Here is a 17,043-nt window from a genome sequence, read left to right on the forward strand (position 1 = left end):
GTAATTTTAATGAAAAGAAAGTCAATATTGACTAAGCAAGATGACTTTGTATTCACTACCTGATATAAGACACTGTTCAAGCTCCTTAATAGGGAATATAGAGTTCTCTCTGATACCATTCTTTCTGGTCTTTCAGTAGTAGAAGAGTATCAAAGAACCTACATCTTTCCCTTATTTTTATGCTCCTCCCCAACTTCAGTCAGAAGGGAGTTAATTTCTGCGCTAGTAGTAGATATTTCTGTAGTAAAGTCTAGAATATAGTCTTCCTCTTATTGTATATTATAATTAAATTTTCTTATATATTATTACAGGTGAATAAAATAATGAAATACCAGGATTTTACAATTTAGACAGGCATTTTTATATATTATCAATTTTTAAAATTGTTATTTTTCTGACTCTTGCTTAAGCTGTAAATGTGTAAGATAGCATAACATGTTACCATATATAAAAATATAATTATAAATAATATTATTTTACTTACATTCATTAAATTTTACTTATTTAATACTTCTCACTTGCAGTATTTCCTGCTTTGACTTTCTCACATTTAAATAGTCCAAGCCTTCTTACTTATTACCTCAATGAAAGTATGTGAGAGCAAAAAGAAGTTAAAAGATGAGTCACAATTGAGACTTTAATTTTAAAAAGGCTGTACCCAGAAGGGAAAAATATATACATAAAATTTTTGAGAAAAAGAAATTAAGAGCAAGGATCTTGTTACTCCTGGCAATTCACCTTCTTACACTCTCTTTTACATACCCCAGAGGAGAATAGGACTCCCTAGCAGGAACAAAGTAGAGTGAAGCAATTGGTAATGAGTGTTGGAGAAAGGTGTTCTGTGCTCTCCTTTCCTTTAGACTAATCCTACATACATTTTTGATATTCAAGCATAAAAGAGAGACTTGTTTCTCATTTCCTAGGAAGACCCCTTAGGAGATGGTAGGAATGCAGAGATCAGGAAAAAATTGCATGCTGTCTCTATGTGTATAAGACCTAAAAAAATTCTGAGTGTCAAAAAGCTTTTCCTGAATATTCCTCAAATATATTAATTTGTACACCAAAAACACGAGTGATCATCACAGGAGATGTCAGCATAGATATTATTAATTGAACAATGATTAATGAACCTGTATTATGTGCAAAATATTTTTTTTAAAGAAAGTGAGGCACATCCTTTCCTTTGCAGAAATTACAGGTGGTTGGCATTAAGAACCAGATGATTATCCCTAACTCCTCTGCACAATGTAAATATTGTAGACCCTGAATACAACTCTCACAGAAATGATAGTCTGTGCAAGTAAACACAAATAATGGACTATGATATGAATGACAACACATCTGGAGAAGTATGTATGTTCTAGAAAATCAAGTAAAATTATAATTCACTGAATATCCGAGTTTATGGACTGAGGACTTTTTTCTACTGAGTATGTCTAGAAAATGTGGTTATAAGATACTTCTGTTATAGCATTATTTTATGTTGCTATTGTTGTTATCATTTATTGAGCACAAATTCAATAAACGGTACACAAGGTAGAGAAAGTAGAGTACATTCTTCCAATATTCATGAATTGTCTAACTTTTAAAAAATGTGGACACTACAATATTCATTTGTATTCAGTGAAAGTAAAGAGGCCCAGAATGTATTCCTCAGGATCCCTCTAATTCAAAAAGTATTAAGTATGTATAGCATTGTTTTATTAAGGTGCAGTAAATCCCTCATATATACATACTTAGAAAGCATAGTTTTATAATATGGAAATCTTGTTTTCTGAAAAATACTTGTAATTTGATGAGATCAAATCTTATTTTTATCATAGAAATAACGTTAGTGATACTCTTCATCAAAGTATATGAAATGTATATAAATGTCAAATTACTTCTTTTGAAATATAATTTATATTCCATAAATTTCTCCATTTTGAAGTGTAAAATTCACTATTTTTTTAGTATATTTGGCAGGTTGTGCAACAATCACCTTGTCTGATTCCAGAATATTTTATCATCATTACAACAAGAAACTATTGTATGAAATAGCAATTACAATCTCCATTCTACTCTATGTTCATTCCCAGGAAACCACTAATGTACTTTCTGACTCAATGGATTTGTCTATTTTGGACATTTTATGTAAAAGGATATATAACATGTCAGCTTTTGAGACTGGCTTTTTTCACCTAGTATAGTGTTTTCTAAGTCCATCTATGTTGTGGCATGTACTAGTACTTCATTTCTTTTTATTGCATTTATGCATTTATTCCAATGTTCCAATACTGTGATTTATTTTATCCATTCATTGATTGATGAACATTTGTATTGTTTCCACTTTATACTGTTATAAGTAATGCTGCTATAAACATCTATGTACAAGATTTTGATGGACATAGGTTTTTAATATTATTGGATATATACATAGGAGTAGAATTTCTGGATAATATAAAAAAAACTATGTTCAACTTTTTGAGGAACTGGCAAATTATTTTATTCAGAAGCTGCATCATTTTACAGTTCTCTCAGCAGCAGATTAGAGTTTCAGTTTTTTCCATGTCCTCATCAACATTTTTATTTTCCATCTATTTGACTATAGTTATCCTAGTGGCTGTGAAACTGTTCTCGTTGTAAGTTTGATTTGCATGTTACTAGCAACTAATAGTGTTGGCTATCTTTTCATGTATTTATTGACCATTTGTATTCTTTTTTTTGAAGAAATATCTCTTGAAATTCCTTGCTGATTTTTAAGCAGGTTATTGTCATTTTAGTGTTGAGAGGTAGAGATGTTTATATATACTGGATTATAGGATCTTATCTGATATATATTTGTCTTTCCACATTCTTGATAGCATGCTTTCCTGCACAAAGCTTTTTATTGTTAATAATTCCAATTTATCTATTTTTATGCTGTTGTTTATTCTTTTGACATCATATTCAAGATCACAAAGACTGGCAGATACAGTTTCTCCTAGAATTGTATAATTTTTTCAATGATTTGTAAGTTTTTGACTCGTTAATTTATATATATATATATATATTGTGAGTTAGGGAACCAAATTCATCCTATTGCATATAGATATCCAGATGCCCTAAGACCATTTGTTGAAAATAATATATTATACTCATTGAATGACTTTGGCAACTTTGTTGAAATCAGCTGACCACAGATTTATCTCTGAAATCTCAATTATTTGTTATTGACATTTTTATCAGTCTTTATGCCAGTACTATGCTGTCTAGTTTTATAGTGAACTTTGTTATTGAAGAGTACACATTCAACTTTCTTTTTCTGCAAGATTGTTTTATGAGTCTGGGCTCCTTGAATTTTCATATGAGTTTCAGAATCAGCTTTTCTATTATAAAGATAAAGAATTTATCTTTATCTTGGAATTTTGATAGTTCTTGCATAATATGTAGAACAATTTTTGCAGTATTGCCATCTTAATAGTACCATGCCTCCCAATCCATAATCAATGGATTTGCTTCCCTTGATTTAGGTGGTATTTAATTAATTCCAACACTGTGGTTTGAGTTTTTATTGTACAAGTATTTCATACTTGAATTAAAATTATCCCTAAGTATTTTATTAATTTTGATGTTAATGAAAATAAAATGTTCTTAGTTTCTTTTCAGATTGTTTATTGCCAGTGTGTCAAAATAACATTCTCTTTTTTTTAAGTTGGATTTGTATCCAACAAGTTTGCTAAATTTGTTTATTAATTATAATAGATTTTTGTGGATATAGGAGTTTCCCATATATAAGATCCTGCCATCTGAAAATTGATATGTTTATTTGTTTTTCTTTACAATCTAGGTACCTCTTTTTTTTTTCCTCACCTAATTGTCTTGTTGAGAACTTACAATATATCATTGAAAGAGATGGCAATGATAGTAGTGTGCCTTGTCTTAGCCCTGATCTTCAGAGGAAAGCCTTTATTTTTTCACCATTAAGCATAGATTAGCTTTGAAGAAATTTTCTTCTGGTTTTTTATTGTTTTTATTATGAAAAAGTGTTGAAGTCTGTCAAATGTCTTTTTTTTTCTTTTAATCTCTACCTACTGAAGTTTTTCAACTTTTTAAATTCTGTATTTCTTTTCCCTCTCAACTCTGTTAATATGGTGTATTTCAATGATATATTTCTTGCACTTAAGAGCCTTTTATTTCTTGGGTAAATCCCACTCAGTCAAGATATAGAATCCTTTTTATATGTTGTCAGATTCATATTGCTAGGTTTTTTTCTGATGATTTTGGATTTATAATAATAAAGTGTATTGGCCTGTAGTTTTTTTTTTTTTTAATGTCTTTATTTCATTAGATATTATGGTAACACTGACTCTGTTGGAATGAATTAGGATGTATTCCCTTCTCTCAATTTCTTAGGAGAGTATATAAAGAATTAAGGTAATTCTTCATTAAATGGCTTATTAGAATTTACCGGTGAAGTAATCTGACCTAATTTTGAAAATGTTGTATACATTAAGGTTTACTCTTTGTGCTGTAAACACATGAGTGTTGACAAATGTAGAATATTGGATATCCACCATTAATTCTCATACATTGAAGAGTTTCATTGTCCTCAAAAAATGAACAAAGAAACAAAAACAAAAACCTTTTTCTTCCCTTTCTCACTCTGCCCAACATAGAACCCCCTACTAACCACTGATATGTTCACTATTTCTATAGCTATGCCATTTCTATAATTTTAAATAAACAGTATGTTGCCTTTTCAGTTGGCTTTTTTCACTTAGCCTTATGCATTGGAATTGCATTCAATATTTGTGTGATTTTATGCCTTATATTTTTGATCACTGAATATTATTTATTTGTACATACGTATGACAGTTTGCTTACCCATTCACCGTGATGGACAACTTCACACCTTTCATTATTTGATGCTTTTGTATAGAATTACTAGTTACTCATGTACAGGTTTTTCTGTGGACATGATTTTTCAAATCTGTTTGAATAATACCTAGCAGTGTGATTAAACAATAACATGGTAAGATTGACTAGGTTTAACTTTGCAAAAAACTGTCAAACTGTTCACTACAGTGGCTGTACCTGATTTTATCATATTTCTACCATCACTGATCCTGTTGCTCCACGTCGTAATCAGCAGCTAGTATCGTTAGATTTTGTATTTTCTGTTGTTGTTTTGATTTGGATTTTAGCTATTATAGGTGTAGTAGTATCTCATTGTGTTTTATTATGCATTTCCCTAATTACAAATGATGTTGAGTATTTTTTCACATGCTAATTTGAAATTTTATATGTTCATTGGTGAGGTCCTTGTTCAGATATTTTGCCCATCTTTTCCTGTTTCCTTGTTAAAAATTAAGAATTCTTGTATATTTTGAATATGTTCCCTGGTTTTATTATTCATAAATTTTGGATAATGAGTGTAAGCTTTTCATCAATAAAATATTTGATTTAGAAAATGCATGTAAATATTGAGTAGAGTAAATGTACACACACTCTTAAGTGCTAAACAATATTTGGCTGGGTAAGGCTCTTTTTTTTTTTTTTTTCCTTTCTCATTTTACCTGCTGAAGCCCTAGCTCAAATAAGGAGATTAATAAGACCATGCCCAATAATTAATGAGCATGTATGAGTGAAATAGGTAGAATTCAGGCTTATTTGTTAGATTATTATCTTTATATATTCTCTATATTCACGTCAACAGTTTTGAGCTTAAAAACAGTAAAATAAAAAACAAAAATTATAGTCATGCATGGATATAAACTTGTTTTCTTATAACAATCCTTGCAAAAGAATTTTGTTTTTTCTTTTCCTATTATATTATTTGTTTTGTCATTTCATACTTCAAATGTCATAATATATTCAATGGTTTCCTCTATGTAGGTATGATTTCCAGAAAATAGTATGTTCTATCATAGATGTTTATATTAAAATTCATAATATGGTGATAAAATAATTGTAACATATCCTGAATATTCTGCATGTTAAAAATGTATTTCTGAATACTGCCTTTCTAATAATTAAAATGTTATTTATAAACATTAGTTGTTCACTAGTTCTATGCTATTCTGAAAATTCTAATTATTAATATTTAAGAATTATTCAAGAATATTGTATGCCAATCACACTTAAAATATCTTAATATATTCAATTTGCATAGTTGTCTCCCGGATAAAGGGGGAACAATTGAAAGGTTGGAGCTCAATTTTAAAAAGCATTATAGATTAAGTAAAATATACAATAAAGTCAAGTACATGTATCTAATTTTTTTCCAGTACCTGCACAAAAGTAAATAAATATTTGACAGAAAATAAGCTGAATCAGTTCAGTGAAGATGATGATTCTCACTTAAAGAAGTAGTTCATCTAAGTGAAATACTTCATGAAAAGAGGTTAAAACACACATTTGGAGGTGGAAAGGATACTAGGAGTTGACCTCACATAATACCTTTCTTTTAGAAATTTAGACATGTAATCTGAGCACTAAATAAATTCAATGATATTGCCAATGTCCACAGTTACACAACTAATTAATTGCAGAATAGTAGTATATGTATGGTTTCCAGTTACTCATTTTGTCCTTAGAAATATGACCTCACAACTTAAATATTCCTATTTGCTTATACTTCAGGATAATAAGAAAGAAGGTATATCTATTCAACAAGTAATTATGTTGCTCTGTTTGCTATGAGGTATTCTAAAATATAAATGTAAAAAAAGTTATTTATTCAGTTAAAGCAAAAACAAAAATTATTTTCCATTTGAAGAAAAAAATAATAAAAATTGAAGGAGCATAAGAACAACTGTAAAGTTGCATATGAGTTATGAGCAGATATTCTAGAGTCAGAAAAATCTCTGAAATAATAATGAGCTGCCAATAATACCTCTGATAATTTGTAAAATGTGGTTAACAAAATTATTTCATAAAATTTTTATGACTCTACAATGAAACAATGCATAGATATCACTTTACACAGAATCTAGAGGATGGTTCATGCTTTAAATAATTGTTACTTCTTAATATGATTGAAGTTAAGTGATCATTTTTACACTTTACATAAGAGGATGAAACTCAATAACTTTGTGTGTGTGTGTGTTTAGAGATGTAAGATACAGAATAGAAGTAGGGACAAAAGTTTTAATTCATAGTTCTTACCTACTCAGTTTATCAAGAAAGTAGACTGAAGCATTAATGTTTACAGAGGGAAAAGTTTGATAGGTTGCTAGGGAGAAGAACAGAGATAACTTTTAGATGAAAATTAATAAATGCTAAATATAATTTGGAAACCTATGTACAACAGAATATTCCACAGACAGAGAAACCACAGTTTTAGTAAAAGTGATACTGAAAAGGTAAGCTTGCCATAAACTCTTAGCAGATCAATCTTTATTTTATTAATTTATTACATGTATATGTATAGGTATCTATTCTGTTCCAGTCATGAGGAATTGCTGAAATGCAGCAGTGATTAAGACAGATATAATTCGTGTCCTCTAGATCTATTTATGAAAGAAGACATTAAAGATGTAATATAAAGAGCTTGAAATTTATAGAGGGAAGTGTTTCCAAAGTCCCTAATGGATAATAGTATTCTTTAAACAGTAATTTCCTGCTGCATATGAATTTCTTTATATCACCTAATATGTATTTATTGTCAGTTTTGCAAATATTTGTAGCAAGATTCCCTATTAAAGATTTAACTTCTGTTATTTGATTTTTTTTTTTTTTTTTTTTTTTTTTTTACTATTACAATAAGAAAGTAACCTTGGATATATTTGGGAGGATTAAGGTAGTTGATGCTGTTTGAGGCTTAGAGGTGAAATCTCCTGGCTGGAAAGGTAAAAGCAGTTGTGGGTTAAAATATCCATCCGAAGCCACATGGACAGAACATCCCTGGGACTAGCAGCATCTTGAGGATTTGTATGTGGGATTTATTGAGATAAAAAAAAAAAGCACTTAGAGATTTGAATAGGTGAGAGGGACTGTGGGAAGAGCTTAACAAGAATCAAATATATAAACACCTGACTCAGCAGATCTGTATCACTTCAGGTGAACTTGTCTGACTGAGTGATGAGAACATATAATACCAATGGAGCACACCGCACAACTTCAGAGGACCTTCACTTGAGTCAGCAGAACTGGCTTCTCTATCAGCACTCATATATTTACACATTTTGAGGAAATTTAAAAGGATGGTAAAATGCAAAGAGAGATAGAACAAAGCTCTTCTGGTCCATTAGAAGCAGGGGCAACTTGAATAGTAAAACAAAGCACACAAAACCTTATGAGAATGTAGTGTTTATAAAGCACATCATCTATGATATATTTTCTCATGGCGTTTTACCACAGGTTAACTTTATTGATGTGTCCAAAATCTGTGAACTTAGATATTCAAAAAGAAATGTTTCTATTTATTAGAAACTACTTCAAAAGAAATCTATAAACCTCAGTCCTTAGAAAGTGGATAATCCATTTAACATAAAAGACACTATTACTTGTTAAAATGTCTTCCATTTGTCATGTATGTTCACACTTCTCTACTAGTTGCTTTCAAAGAGAGAAAAAATGAACATCATAAATAATTAACTGTTCTTTGATCTGGAACTGTCTTTAAATGATTATTTGATAGTCACTTATTTTAGTCTGTATGATAAGCAAATATTTATCGAACCTCTACAAACTTCTGAGCACACTACTAAGTTATAGAAATATAGAAGATACTTATTAGTTCAAAAATAGATTATTATTCTATTTCATTGGTAAGAAAAATGAGGATTGGATATATTTAAGTGCCTTGACCATCTCTGAGAGGCTATAAAGAATTGAATGGGGACTAAACCCCAGTTCTTATTTTTAGTATAAAATTGTTGATAAGATCATTCTATTTGCCAAAGTAGTCTCGAGATAACTTCAGTGTTTCATTCAATGATTTTGATATTGTGTAATATTATTTATTGAGTATTTAAATTACTAACAATTCCCATGTATTAAAAAATGTTGTCATCAATATTTTAAAACTTCCTTTAAAAATAAACAGAAAATGGTAATGTGTATATCTGTGCACTTCTCTTATATATCATATATATGTGCATATGGGTATATATGTGTGAGTATTCATATTATATGTATGTGTGTTGCAAGTACACACACATACAAACAGTCCAATACATATGTCCTATGATGTAGTAGAGCAAAATTTCAGCAGACTGTATAAAGATCTTCTTATTCTACTCTTCTACATGGATGATAAATGGGAGAAGTACTATCAAACTACAGGTATACAGAAGTGTTTACCACAAACAGGTACTAAATTGGGTAGAAGAATTGTTATAAACACTGAGAAAGTAGAAACACTAATAAATACTGTACAGTAAACTCCTAAAAGGTAATGAAGCTAGACGTTACCTGTTATTCTCTTCAGGCAAGATTCAAGTTGGAAGCAATGACCTTATCATTCAAATGCCTCGTGCTATATACTTTAAACCAAAGACAGTATCTCACAGAGAAATCATTTTTAAGCAGTAAAAATGATTTGAATGCAATTACTTAAGCAAGTGAGCATCTGCGACTTTATCTAAATGACCAAGGGATAGAAATTGAGGAAGAAGGCAAGGTGCTTCTTAAAAGGAGGCGAAACATAGGTAAAAAAATACATGATGGTATTTAGATGTAGGAAACTGGCTTGTTGCTTTTATGTTCTTTGAAAGATTTTATTTTTTTAAATTTTCATTTAGTCTGCATCTCTGTCTTTTGCCACTGAAATTATTTGCTGTTATAAAGTTATATTTATTTTAATAAAACAATTTCCAAATATTAAGCTAGAAGCCTTTAATTAATCATATTTCTGTAAAATGTTGCCCTTTTCTTTATAAAATATTTGTACATATACTTCTTGACTTTCATTTAAAAAAGTTATATACATATATTTTAAGATACATATTATTTTATTAAATAGTAATTTATTTTCTCAGAAAATATCATAATATTAAAAAACTGATAAGTTATGAATTAGTTATGAATCTTTACTTATCAGTGATGTCTTTTTAAAAATGGTATTTATTGATTTTAGAGAGAGAATAAGCAAGATAGATAAAGAGAAAGAGAGACATTGACTTGTTGTTTCAATTACTTATGCATTCATTGGTTGACTCTTGCATGTGCTCTGAACAGGTATGGGACTCCTGCAACTTTTGCGTATCAAGACAACATTCTAACCAACTAAGCTACCTAGCCAGGACATCAATGGTATCTTAACCTGATACTTTTTTGCATTTTTTGTAGGTAAATGATGGTAAACTATTATTCATAAACCAAGCTTCTATATAAATAATAGGATACAAAATCTACCAATAGTAGATATTGTTATATTCTTAGATACACTTTATGATTATACAATGATAGATATTTTTGTATCATGTACTTTAATTTGATACTTCATGATAAAGGGTAAAATGTAGAACATTTGGAAATATAAGGCAAAATTAAATATATTACATTTTACTAAAGAGCTAGCAAGAGGAAAGGTCTAGTCAAGAAACATGTATAAATAACGCATGGACATGGATGACAGGATAGAGACTGACTGTGGGGGCAGGGGAGAGCAATGGGGAAAAATGGAAAACTGTAAGAGAATAACAATAAAAAAAAGAGCTAAGAAAATGAAATAGCTAAAATAGATTTTAAAATTAAAGAAAAAGAAAATTCTTTTCTGTTAACTAACCTTCAGGGATGTTTTGAGTGTAAATGAAATAGCACAAATCAACATATACTACATAAAGAAAGTACTTTTGAAAGACTTCTAATTTTTATTTTTATTTATTTTTTATTGGTGAAAATAAAAAACGTGTCTTTGTTTGTTTTTTGTTTTTCAGTTACAGTTGTCCCATTTTTCCCCCATTGCTCCCCCCCACCTAGCCCACCCCCTCTCCCACAATCATATCCCTCCCCGTTGTCCATGTCCATGAGTCATTTATACACGTTCTTTGACTAAACTCTTCCCTTACTTATCCCCCTTCTCTCCCTCCCCCTCCTCCCTATTGACTGTTATTCTGCTCCTTGTTCTATTTAGTTCATTTGTTTGTGTTGTTCCTTAGTCTCCTGTATTGGTTGATATCATATGGTATTTTTCTTTCTTGGCCTGGCTTATTGCACTAAACAAAATTCTCTCTAGTTCCAGCCATGTTGTCGCAAATGGCAGGAGTTCCTTCTTTCTTTCTGCTCCATAGTATTCCATTGTGTAAATGTACCACAGTTTTTTGATCCACTCATCTACAGATGGGCACTTAGGCTGTTTTCAGGACTTAGCTATTGTAAACAGTACTGCTATGAACATAGGGGTGCATAAGTTCTTTTGAATTAAGGTTTTATGATTTTGGGGGTATAATTCTTCCAGTCGAATCGCTGGTCCAAAAGGCAGTTCCATTTTTAGTTTTTTGAGGTAATTCCATAGTTTTTTCCATAGTGACTGTACCAGTCTGCATTCCCACCAACAGTGCACTAGGGTTCCCATTTCTCCACATAACGTATTTCACAGACCTAGATGAAAAGGAAGACTGCTTTTTAAATTGTAGATGAACATTTTTTAATAACCTAAAGGGAAATGCACCATATGTGGATCCTAATTAGCAGGAGAAAGGGTCAAAATCATGCCTGAATAATATTTAGAAATAGATTAGCCCAGAAGTGATGGTTGTTTTGAAGATGTCTGAGAAGTAGAAAATTGATAGAAATTCAAGCAATGAATGCTCAGCATGAAAAGTTGTGGTGACTGTTTAAGAGTAGATCAAGAAATCTGCATATCTCCTAACTGGCACCAAGGAAATTCCTGTTAAGACATCAAATAGTATTTTAGCTTGTATCATAGAAACTTTAGAGCGAATATCTGGGTCAGAATTATTAATTTATGTGTCATATACATTTGCTACCATGACCATAGCCAGCTCTGATAGAAATTGTAGATTTTAGTAGTCTGCCAAGTTGTATATCACATGATTCTATAACTGGGCCTCACTATTTAGGCCTGATGCTACCAGAGATGTGCCCCTGACTCACAGGCTGGCAGCCTGTAGAGTAAAAAGTTAATGACATGACCTGCCTTAGAAAGATAAGTCACACAAGTTTCCTCTTTCATATTTAAGAGATGTCACCAACATAATACAGTTTGCAGGGTATTCTATAATTGAAGAGATTAAAAATGTATGAGGTAACAAATTCATAATGAGAGAACATACACTTTCACATATTCTGAGACAGAAGAGACCATGTGGCTTTCAAGAGAGTGAGAGACTTATAGAGAAACTAGACCATCTCTAGAATATTTAGATTGAAGTCTTATGTATCTCAAAATTAATCTTCCTTTGGCTGTAAAGCAATGTAAAAAAATCTTTATTCATGTTCAATAAAGTTTCTAGATAGTGCAAGAGTTCATGATCCACAAATATTGATGGTGGGGGGAGTAGAATAAATGATGAGGCTCTGGGGAGATAAGAAGAAACAGAAGTCAAATACAGAGGGCAGTGTTATCCACTCCCTGAGCTTCTAGGGAGAGAACTGCTCATGGGGCACACAGGCCAGGCACGTCATATTTCAGAATGGAGATGGGACAAGATTATCTTGACAGAAATCTCAGAATTATTTAAGTGATTAACTTATATATGGAGTTCAAAATCTAGGAATTAAATACATGCTAAACAATGGAGCTGAATGTACTATTAATTTTGTAAGTGTTGAGGAACTTACTACATAATTTGTATGAGCCTAATTAAAAATGAAAATGTAGGGCAAGTTTCCCAAAAGCATTAAATAGTTCAGGAAGGTGATAGCAGTGCACTGAACCAGGGGCAGGGCTCTTTTTCCTGTACTACTGTGTAACACCCATGACGCTGGCTTTGAAGAGGGAGGGTAAGCCAACCCTATCAGTTTACCATGGTAATTATTTTCTTGGGATCACCCTTACTTATGCCCAGGCCTCTTAATCCAACATCTTTATTGTAATTATAAGGTGACTTTGGGTCACTTTTTTTTCTTTCTTTATCAGCTATCACTTTTGTAACTCCCTAAGAGGTACAATATAATTGAGTCATGTCCAGGATATTATTCTCATCATATTAATCTCATCAGATTAAAATTCTATTCTTCAGGTTTCATAAAGGTAGTATAAGTATTTGGGAATAAATTATCCTACAACTCGCTAAATCTAACATTTAGATATATCTTCATTTTCAATTAAGAAGCCTTCTAACTTTAGGTGGGTTTCCAGTCCCACAATATTTGATTCCTTAGATTCAGGTGGAATAACAATGTATATTGTTTCATACCAATTTCTTTAGAGAGTAGTTTTTAATTTGCAACTTCCATTGACTCTGTAAAACTGAATTGTCATTTTCCTTGCCCTGGCTCCTAAGGATTAAAACTGTCTTGATCAAAGATACCTAGAAAACATAGCCCGAGCCGGAAGTCAATTGCCAACTCTCTTTTGGGGAATGGAATCCCAGGGAATTTGGTGTGCCTCTCCCAAGCCCTACCCAGAACACTAAACTGTTTACTCACCCAGAATAATGAGAGGAAGGGGAAGGGAGTTAAGTATGTGTCAACTCCTGGCTCTTGATCAAATATTATCCTAAGTTGCATGATTTCCTACACACTTCCTTGTAGGTACATTCTCCTTTGAACATCTGCCAGCATGTCTCAAACTCAGAGCTTCATAGAGGCATAATTGTGGAGGGAGGTGTCACGCCCCACAGAGCCAGGAGTGCATCTAGGAAGGTGACTAAATCAGGAAAGAAACGTCAAGTTTATGTTAGTGGCAGACTCATTGTTTAGGAAAAAACATACACTGTGTTCTATTATTGTTTGTAAGGCAAACTAACCTTTTGACTTATAACCTGAATGTCATATAATTGGTAGTAAATAACTGTCATCATGAGTATACTTGGGTTGGTTTTAAATTATTCATTTAACTTGATACTCTTGACCTTGTACTATGTGAAGTATATTATGGAATGAATATAAAGAGGAATAAGTCAGGGGCCCTACTCCAAATCTTAATTAGTCCATCTTAGATTTGCTGCCTAAAGTGTCACAACTATAAATTTACTCTTACTCAGCTGGCTCTTCATAACAGGATGGGAAGCTGAAGTGTGGAGGGAGAGTTGACAAACTTAGTAGTACTTGTTTGTGTTTTTTCCTTTGCTTTTGATTTTAAATTAGTTTTAGAATAAATATTCATTTAACTTTAGTGGCTAAGGAGTTATATTGTACATAAATTTCAAATGATAAACAATATTATGTTTCAATATTATTTGAAATCAAACCTTTCATCAAAGTTTAAGGGATTGTTTTGGTCAGGATTTACTTTTTTAACATAAGTGCTAGAATCAATACCCTTCCTTAAGACTAAGCTGTGTTTAAGCCTTAATAGCTTCTTTCAGTTCTCTTTTATAGGCTTTGATAAAGGGACTATTCAGCACTTGGAATCACAGTTACAAGTGCCATTTATATGTACTGAGTTTATATTGAGACTGTGGGTTAGCTACTCTTTATTGCTATTTGTAGCTCAAGCATCACCATTAGATTAATTAGTAACACTTGGCATAAAAAGCAAAACTTTTTGATGAAGTGTTGGACATTATTGATTATAGAGTTTCCTATTATTACTGTAACACATTACCACAAATTCATGGCCTAAAACAACACAAATTTATTATCTTAAGTTTTACATCAAAAGTCCAAAATTAGTCTCATTAGACTAAGGTCAAGGGGTGGGCAGGCTGGTTCCCTCTGAAGGCTTTGGGGAGAATGTTTCCCTGACTCTTGTAGGGTGAATGCTATCCTTGCTCTTCAGCATCTGGCCCTGTATCATGTGGCCTTTTTTCCCTCTGCTTCTGTTGATAGATGGCCTACACTGTGCATTTGACTCTCTTGCCTTTCTCTCATAAGGGCCCTATAAATCTTTTGGGCTCACCCACATATTGCTAGTTATCTTCTCATCTCATAACTCTTAATTGACCCACATTTGCAAAGTCCATTTCTGTGATACAAGAAAAATATTCACAGGTTTGGGGGATTAGGATAGGATATGTACACCTTTGAGGTCATTATTCAGTTTACCACATTCATTCAGAATAAATTATAACTCTCACGATAAGCTCTTGTCATATCTAAGTTGCAGAATATGACTTATTTTCTTGTAACCTCCACTTATGTTCTGAGTAGCTATCTGACTTCCCTTTTACACACCTCTAAACTGGTGCCTCTGAACATCTTTTACTAGATTTATTAATGGAAGGGAAATCAATAACACAATCTGTAGAGTAGGCTTTATTAATGGGCAAATTTAGTTCTGTTAGAGGATAATCTTAAGATGAGAATTATATATGTAATTATAAGTCTGCATCATTGAACATATAAATTAAATAATTAAATCTACAAAACACAATCCCACTAACTTGGAATCATAATTCACTCTATTATATACTTAAAAAAGAAAGGTTAAGTATTCACTAGAAAATTGCAGAACTAAAATTTAAGGCTCATTCTTTTCATCACTAATTATACTACTCAAATAGTCTTTGATTATAGGTGCTTTATTAATAAAACTAATTGATAAAGGTTTTAAAGGAAACATTACCCATTTCTAAGCATTGTAAAGTGTGACATAAGAAAAGTTGGATTAACTGGACAGGACAATATATATCAGAGCTTTTACACATGAAATCTGAAGAGGGAACTATGTAGAATAAATGGTCATTTGAGGAATGGAGGTATCTAACAATTGATATAGACTTTATTATAATAACTGCTCATAATTTTAATATTTTAAATATATAGCATTTTGTTAATGTATTTTAGTTTACTGTAAAATTCATATATTACAATTTTTATATTCCTGAATGTGCTAGTATAACAAAACAAGCCATCTAGAAGTCAGAATGTTTAAAAATTATGATGTTATTGCATATATATTTAATATGTATTTATATGTTTTTGAAATAGTATATATTATTTAAAATTATAATAATTTTTGCTATATATATTCAAGGTTTATACTATTCAAAATAATCTATAATATGCTCTATCTTAACAAATGATAAAATGAAAGCATACAGTTATTAAAATAATACCATTTTAAACTATTTAAAGTAAACAAATTCCATGTTTTTTCATTCAGGAAGGTAAAGTTTTATTAGGTCAAGTATTATGGCTCTACCAGTAACATTCTTGGGAATATTTTTATTGCTGCTAAACAATTTTTTATTCCTTTTCTCATAAAAGGATAATTCCTTAGGAATATCATTAAGATTTTCTTTGAAGATAAATTCAGTATGTGATGATAAGCTTGCTATGAAATAAGTAATTTAAGACAAATATACAAAAGATAAAACTTTGTAAATAAAATGCTATCAAGATAAAAGGAGTGCTATTGTCATATATATCCATACTGTCCTTAAGTCAAAGGCAAGGTAAAATAATACTAACGATAGCAATGATAATATAAAATAATAAATGTCACAACAAAACCAACAATTAACGAGTTCTTACAATGTGTCAGATTGTTCTAAATACTGTCTCATTTAATATTTTTAAAAGAACAAAATATAATAGAAAAAAATAAAGCAAAGGAAAATATGTTCATCTCAATGCTTAGTATAGTTGGTGTTTTTAGATCTTGAAATGAAGAACAGCTGCTGAAACTCTGGAACAGAATTTAAGGCTGAGCCTTTTTCACAGCACCCTCCCACTCTGCCTAGGAGTTTAGGCCTCTGCTGCTAGCTGTGCTTACTGAGCCAAACATAGCAAAAAGCAAGTCATCAATTACTCCCCACTCAACTTGTAGGGCCACAGCCTACCCCCTTGAATGTGTATCTAACTCCCTGTGACTTGAATGAAAGTTAGGTGCGTGTAATTGAGGGCAGAATTTGACTCTGTGAGGTTGGGTGAGAAATGATTGATTGGTTTGAACTCTTGTAGTTCTTCCTGAACTAATGGACTTCAACAGGGCCCAAACTGGCCCCTTGAGAATTGTTTCCCATTTTCTCCAGTCTTGGCCACATTGTGCAACATTTCCCCATC

Source organism: Furipterus horrens, unplaced genomic scaffold (genome assembly GCF_987537825.1).
Source record: "Furipterus horrens unplaced genomic scaffold, mFurHor1.1.pri manual_scaffold_2, whole genome shotgun sequence".
NCBI lineage: Eukaryota > Metazoa > Chordata > Mammalia > Chiroptera > Furipteridae > Furipterus > Furipterus horrens.